This window comes from Pelodiscus sinensis, chromosome 10 (assembly GCF_052426305.1).
Source record: "Pelodiscus sinensis isolate ZL-2025 chromosome 10, ASM5242630v1, whole genome shotgun sequence".
Classification (NCBI taxonomy): Eukaryota; Metazoa; Chordata; order Testudines; family Trionychidae; genus Pelodiscus; species Pelodiscus sinensis.
This window is the reverse complement of record NC_143061.1, coordinates 57,077,356-57,085,426: the sequence shown is the minus strand read 5'-3', so window position 1 is coordinate 57,085,426 and position 8,071 is coordinate 57,077,356.

Genomic DNA, 8,071 nt, shown 5'->3' with positions numbered 1-8,071 from the left:
GCTTCCCATCTTGTATGTATGGAACTGATTGTTCCTTCCTAAGTGGAGCACTTTGCATTTCTCTTTATTAAACTTCATCCTGTTTACCTCTGACCATTTCTCTAACTTGCTAAGGTCATTTTGAATTATGTCCCTATCCTCCAAAGAAGTTGCAACCCCACCCAGTTTGGTATCATCTGCAAACTTAATAAGCGTACTCTCTATCCCAATATCTACATCACTGATGAAGATATTGAACAGTACGGGTCCCAAAACAGACCCTTGCGGAACTCCACTTGTTATCCCTTTCCAGCAGGATTTAGCACCGTTAACAACAACTCTCTGACACCGTTAACAACAACTCTCCCTTCTTTGAAGCCCTGCCCTCTCTAGTCTCCTCCTGTCCATCACTTGCTATCCCCAGCCCTTATTACACACTCTGATAAACAGTTTATTTTTAAATTATGCGATATATAAAATTAAAATCACGTGTTTATAGTTATGAAATAAATGGTCTGTTTTTATTCATGCTATTTAAATCTAAAATGAAGCATTTATAATTATACATTTTGTGGGGTCAGTTCTACGGCTGGGAGCAGGGGAGAGGGAACAGGGTGCTGGGAGGGCAGAGGACAGCGTTCTGCAGCTGGGGGCAGGGTGCCAGTGGGGACAGAGTTCGGGTAGTGGGGACAGGAGTGGGGACAGAGTTCTGTAGCTGGGCACAGGAATAGGGACACAGCTCTGTAGCTTAGAACAGGGGAGTGGGGATGGGAGTGGGGACAGAGTTCTGTAGCTGGGGACAGGCGAGTGGGGACAGAGTTTGCGGAGAGGGGACTGAGTTCTGTAGCTGGGGACAGAGGAGTGGGGACGGGAGTAGGGACAGAGTTCTGTAGCTGGGGACAGGGGAGTGGGGACAGAGTTCTGTAGCTGGGGACAGGGGAGTGGGGACAGAGTTTGGGGAGTGGGGACAGAGTTCTGTAGCTGGGGACAGGGGAGTGGGGACAGAGTTCTGTAGCTGGGGACAGAGAAGTGGGGACAGTTTGGGGAGTGGGGACAGAGTTCTGTAGCTGGGGACAGGGGAGCGGGGACAGAGTTCTGTAGCTGGGGACAGGGGAGCGGGGACAGAGTTCTGTGGCTGGGGACAGGGGAGGGGGGACAGAGTTCTGTAGCTGGGGACAGGGGAGCGGGGACAGAGTTCTGTGGCTGGGGACAGGGGAGCGGGGACAGAGTTCTGTAGCTGGGGACAGGGGAGCGGGGACAGAGTTCTGTGGCTGGGGACAGGGGAGCGGGGACAGAGTTCTGTGGCTGGGGACAGGGGAGCGGGGACAGAGTTCTGTGGCTGAGGACAGGGGAGCGGGGACAGAGTTCTGTGGCTGGGGACAGGGGAGCGGGGACAGAGTTCTGTGGCTGGGGACAGGGGAGCGGGGACAGAGTTCTGTGGCTGGGGACAGGGGAGCGGGGACAGAGTTCTGTGGCTGGGGACAGGGGAGCGGGGACAGAGTTCTGTGGCTGCGGACAGGAGAGTGGGGACAGAGTTCTGTGGCTGGGGACAGGGGAGCGGGGACAGAGTTCTGTGGCTGCGGACAGGAGAGCGGGGACAGAGTTCTGTGGCTGGGGACAGGGGAGGGGGGACAGAGTTCTGTGGCTGGGGACAGGGGAGCGGGGACAGAGTTCTGTAGCTGGGGACAGGGGAGCGGGGACAGAGTTCTGTGGCTGCGGACAGGAGAGTGGGGACAGAGTTCTGTGGCTGGGGACAGGGGAGGGGGGACAGAGTTCTGTGGCTGGGGACAGGGGAGCGGGGACAGAGTTCTGTGGCTGGGGACAGGGGAGGGGGGACAGAGTTCTGTGGCTGGGGACAGGGGAGCGGGGACAGAGTTCTGTGGCTGGGGACAGGGGAGGGGGGACAGAGTTCTGTAGCTGGGGACAGGGGAGCGGGGACAGAGTTCTGTAGCTGGGGACAGGGGAGCGGGGACAGAGTTCTGTAGCTGGGGACAGGGGAGCGGGGACAGAGTTCTGTGGCTGGGGACAGGGGAGCGGGGACAGAGTTCTGTGGCTGGGGACAGGGGAGCGGGGACAGAGTTCTGTGGCTGCGAACAGAAGAGCGGGGACAGAGTTCTGTAGCTGGGGACAGGGGAGCGGGGACAGAGTTCTGTGGCTGGGGACAGGGGAGCGGGGACAGAGTTCTGTAGCTGGGGACAGGGGAGCGGGGACAGAGTTCTGTGGCTGCGGACAGGGGAGCGGGGACAGAGTTCTGTGGCTGGGGACAGGGGAGCGGGGACAGAGTTCTGTGGCTGGGGACAGGGGAGCGGGGACAGAGTTCTGTAGCTGGGGACAGGGGAGCGGGGACAGAGTTCTGTGGCTGGGGACAGGGGAGCGGGGACAGAGTTCTGTAGCTGGGGACAGGGGAGCGGGGACAGAGTTCTGTAGCTGGGGACAGGGGAGCGGGGACAGAGTTCTGTGGCTGGGGACAGGGGAGCGGGGACAGAGTTCTGTGGCTGGGGACAGGGGAGCGGGGACAGAGTTCTGTGGCTGCGAACAGAAGAGCGGGGACAGAGTTCTGTGGCTGGGGACAGGGGAGCGGGGACAGAGTTCTGTGGCTGCGGACAGGGGAGCGGGGACAGAGTTCTGTAGCTGGGGACAGGGGAGCGGGGACAGAGTTCTGTGGCTGCGGACAGGGGAGCGGGGACAGAGTTCTGTGGCTGGGGACAGGGGAGCGGGGACAGAGTTCTGTGGCTGGGGACAGGGGATGGGGGACAGAGTTCTGTAGCTGGGGACAGGGGAGCGGGGACAGAGTTCTGTGGCTGGGGACAGGGGAGCGGGGACAGAGTTCTGTGGCTGGGGACAGGGGAGCGGGGACAGAGTTCTGTGGCTGGGGACAGGGGATGGGGGACAGAGTTCTGTGGCTGGGGACAGGGGAGCGGGGACAGAGTTCTGTGGCTGGGGACAGGGGAGCGGGGACAGAGTTCTGTGGCTGCGAACAGAAGAGCGGGGACAGAGTTCTGTGGCTGGGGACAGGGGAGCGGGGACAGAGTTCTGTGGCTGGGGACAGGGGAGCGGGGACAGAGTTCTGTGGCTGCGAACAGAAGAGCGGGGACAGAGTTCTGTGGCTGGGGACAGGGGAGCGGGGACAGAGTTCTGTGGCTGGGGACAGGAGAGCGGGGACAGAGTTCTGTGGCTGGGGACAGGGGAGCGGGGGCAGAGTTCTGTAGCTGGGGACAGGGGAGCGGGGACAGAGTTCTGTAGCTGGGGACAGGGGAGCGGGGACAGAGTTCTGTGGCTGGGGACAGGGGAGCGGGGACAGAGTTCTGTGGCTGGGGACAGGGGAGCGGGGACAGAGTTCTGTGGCTGGGGACAGGGGAGCGGGGACAGAGTTCTGTGGCTGGGGACAGGGGAGGGGGGACAGAGTTCTGTAGCTGGGGACAGGGGAGGGGGGACAGAGTTCTGTAGCTGGGGACAGGGGAGCGGGGACAGAGTTCTGTAGCTGGGGACAGGGGAGCGGGGACAGAGTTCTGTAGCTGGGGACAGGGGAGCGGGGACAGAGTTCTGTGGCTGGAGACAGGGGAGCGGGGACAGAGTTCTGTAGCTGGAGACAGGGGAGGGGGGACAGAGTTCTGTGGCTGGGGACAGGGGAGCGGGGACAGAGTTCTGTGGCTGGGGACAGGGGAGCGGGGACAGAGTTCTGTAGCTGGAGACAGGGGAGGGGGGACAGAGTTCTGTAGCTGGAGACAGGGGAGGGGGGACAGAGTTCTGTAGCTGGGGACAGGGGAGGGGGGACAGAGTTCTGTAGCTGGGGACAGGGGAGCGGGGACAGAGTTCTGTAGCTGGAGACAGGGGAGTGAGGACAGAGTTCTGTGGCTGGGGACAGGGGAGCGGGGACAGAGTTCTGTGGCTGGGGACAGGGGAGCGGGGACAGAGTTCTGTAGCTGGAGACAGGGGAGGGGGGACAGAGTTCTGTAGCTGGAGACAGGGGAGGGGGGACAGAGTTCTGTAGCTGGGGACAGGGGAGGGGGGACAGAGTTCTGTAGCTGGGGACAGGGGAGGGGGGACAGAGTTCTGTAGCTGGAGACAGGGGAGTGAGGACAGAGTTCTGTGGCTGGGGACAGGGGAGCGGGGACAGAGTTCTGTGGCTGGGGACAGGGGAGCGGGGACAGAGTTCTGTAGCTGGAGACAGGGGAGGGGGGACAGAGTTCTGTAGCTGGAGACAGGGGAGGGGGGACAGAGTTCTGTAGCTGGGGACAGGGGAGGGGGGACAGAGTTCTGTAGCTGGGGACAGGGGAGCGGGGACAGAGTTCTGTGGCTGGGGACAGGGGAGCGGGGACAGAGTTCTGTAGCTGGGGACAGGGGAGGGGGGACAGAGTTCTGTGGCTGGGGACAGGGGAGCGGGGACAGAGTTCTGTGGCTGGGGACAGGGGAGCGGGGACAGAGTTCTGTGGCTGGGGACTGAGGAGCGGGGACAGAGTTCTGTGGCTGGGGACAGGGGAGCGGGGACAGAGTTCTGTGGCTGGGGACAGGGGAGCGGGGACAGAGTTCTGTAGCTGGGGACAGGGGAGGGGGGACAGAGTTCTGTGGCTGGGGAGCGGGGCAGGGGGAGCGGGGAGCGGGGCTGGGGACGGGAGCGGGGCAGGGGAGCAGGGCTGGGGACGGGAGCGGGACAGGGGAGCGGGGCTGGGGACGGGAGCGGGGCAGGGGAGCGGGGCTGGGGACGGGAGCGGGGCAGGGGACGGGAGCGGGACAGGGGAGCGGGGCTGGGGACGGGAGCGGGACAGGGGAGCGGGGCTGGGGAGCGGGGCTGGGGACGGGAGCGGGACAGGGGAGCGGGGCTGGGGAGCGGGGCTGGGGACGGGAGCGGGACAGGGGAGCGGGGCTGGGGACGGGAGCGGGACAGGGGAGCGGGGCTGGGGACGGGAGCGGGACAGGGGAGCGGGGCTGGGGACGGGAGCGGGACAGGGGAGCGGGGCAGGGGAGCGGGGCTGGGGAGCGGGGCTGGGGAGCGGGGCTGGGGACGGGAGCGGGGCTGGGGAGCGGGGCTGGGGACGGGAGCGGGACAGGGGAGCGGGGCTGGGGACGGGAGCGGGACAGGGGAGCGGGGCTGGGGACGGGAGCGGGACAGGGGTGCGGGGCTGGGGAGCGGGGCTGGGGACAGGGGACCGGGGCTGGGGAGCGGGGCTGGGGACGGGAGCGGGACAGGGGAGCGGGGCTGGGGACGGGAGCGGGACAGGGGAGCGGGGCTGGGGACGGGAGCGGGACAGGGGAGCAGGGCTGGGGACAGGGGACCGGGGCTGGGGAGCGGGGCTGGGGACGGGAGCGGGACAGGGGAGCGGGGCTGGGGAGCGGGGCTGGGGACGGGAGCGGGGCTGGGGACGGGAGCGGGGCAGGGGAGCGGGGCAGGGGACGGGAGCGGGGCTGGGGACGGGGAGCGGGGCTGGGGACAGGGGGGCGGGGCTGGGGAGCGGGGCTGGGGACGGGAGCGGGACAGGGGAGCGGGGCTGGGGACGGGAGCGGGACAGGGGAGCGGGGCTGGGGAGCGGGGCTGGGGACGGGAGCGGGACAGGGGAGCGGGGCTGGGGAGCGGGGCTGGGGACGGGAGCGGGGCAGGGGAGCGGGGCAGGGGACGGGAGCGGGGCTGGGGACAGGGGCAGGGGACAGGAGGCAGGTGCCAGTGGCAGCAGCGTCCCCTCCATCTGCGTCCTCCCAGGATCCCCCTCCCCAGAGGGAAGCCAGCACGTGCCTCCTCCGGCCCGACTCCCCGAGGCGCAGGGAACCCCCCTTCCACAGCGCGGCCCGGCCCACCCCCGCGGGCCCCTTCTCCGGGGCCAACCCCCCCGCGGGCGCCTGCCCAGGCCGAACCCCGGCCGACCCTGCGCTCAACTCACCCCTCCCAGGGAAGCCGCCGGATTCCTCTTCTGGAGCCGACGCCCCCTCCCTCAGCACGCGACAGAGCTGTGGGCGGAGAGCAGCCTGCGCACTTCCGGAGCCCCCGGAAGTGACGCGAGCTTGAGCCAGGACTTCCGTCCCCCCCCCGGGAAGCCGGCCCTGCACGAGAGGTAGGTCATGGGGCTTCTCGGGGGTGGGAGGGTCCGAACGCGTCGCGATCGACTGATCGGTCGCGATCGATGGGTTGGTGAGCGCGGGATTGGAGGTGCTTAGCCTGCCTCTGCACAGCGACACCTGCTGGGAGCAGTCAGCGTTACACACGGAAATCCCAGCCCAGCTCCTGAAATACAACTCTTCTGTGGCAGTGCTGGGTCTGGTTTCTTGTTGCCTATCACTTCCAAAGACTCTGCACTAAGTCCTATGGGGCTCCTGCAGGCTCTGCCTGGTTATACGTTGTGACTAGGGAAAAAAGCAACTCCAACTGACCTGGTCTAGATGCTTGAGACAAGCTGCCGTAAGGAGACTTTGAATCTGAAACTAGATTTCTGTAGCAACTCAGAGGCTGCTGAGTGTAATCCTGGTGAAGCCTGTGCTGTGTGTGCCTCTGGAGGTTATCAGAAGTGATAGCCAGATTGTTCTATACAAGGTGTGAGATTCATTCTATGTAGTACTCTCTGTGTGGTGGTGCTAACTAGCCCAGACCACTTGGACAGCTTCTGTTCACTACTGAATCCGTACAGCTGCTGCGCTAGTAGAAAGGAGTAACGTTTCTGCTGCTGCCATCTGCAGTTCGCTCTCAGCAATACTATTGAGCAGTAAGAAAAGGGCCTGGTATTTAGTATTTTCTCGCCACCTGCATGCCTGTTGTTTCTTTCAAAAGGGGCTCGAATTGGCAGCCCGCAGATGAATCCTTCACCTAAAATCCAGATTCAAAGCCTACAGCTGAGCTCTTGTCAGGCCTGTCCTCCATGTTCACTGAGCATTGTGCTATGGGACATGTTCTGTTCCCAGTGAAATTCAGAGTGATTCCACTGACTTATTCTGGATTTATGCTTGCGAAACTGAGAGCAGCCACTGGTGCATCAAGTCTGAGCAGGAGTCTGAAGACATCAGCATCTCCCTGGGCACCTCTCACAGAGTTGGGCTATGATTTAGCTGTGCCATGTGCCATGACACTACGAAATCCTCCCATGCTGCTCTAGTAGCCTGACACAGCGCAGCCTGGGGTTACCAGTTCCCTCTCCAGACAAACTTCCTAGAGAAGAGCCTCTCCCCCAAAGGCGTTTTGAGGCAGGTTTCACCAGGTCAGCGAGAAGGAGGGTTGTCTACACGGCAGCTGGCACATCCGATTCCCAGCTTGGGCTAATGGTCACACACTAGCTCTCCTTGTAGGTAAAGGTAAAACAGGTAAAACAGCAGCAGGGCAGACCCAGGAACCCCAGCCTGGGTTGTGCTTGGGGAGTTGCCTAAGCCACCCTCAGGCCATAGTGTCCAGGCTGCTAACTTGAGGTGCTAACATGAGCAGAGCTAACGTGCCTACGTCAGCCCGAGCTGTTTATCAAAGCTGTGACTGAATCCTGGTGTTGCTGTTAAATGTGATGTTTGGGAAATGATTTGAATAAAAACGCCAGGAGAAAATGTTATGAAAAAAAATGTCAAATCCCACAAAACAGCAACAATGTTGAGTTTCCCTGGTTTTTGAGCAGCTGAGGTAAAGCCAGATCCCAGGCATCCTGCTCACAGCTGGCTGCAAACCTGCACCAGGGTGGGAACTTACCACGCTCTGTGTTACACATCTAATCGAAGTAACTGTAATGGGCATCATGCTAGACAAAGGCATTTCCTCCAGAGTGGCTCTTGGGAGCTGGCAGCTTTCTGCTGCATATCAGCAGCTATGCGGGATTTGATGGGCTCAGTAGACTTGTGTTCCTAGTGAAATAAAAAATTCTTACCTAAAAAATGGAGGGTGCCTTGTTCAGCCTTGCCCGGCTCATGCTCAGTATATCCAGTGAGTAGCTCTAAATCTCCTTTATGTCTCTCCCCGCATCCAGGGCTGGCCAGGAGTCAAGCTGTGGCCTGGCACAACTTAGAGGAGACACGGGACTGCTCTACGTTGCAAGAGTTAGAACAGTTTCCTTGCCAGCCTGTGGCTGGCCAGGGAGTTGCAGTCAGCAGCAAGCCCAGGATTCTGCCTGCTCTGGGGAATCCACAGTGGCCT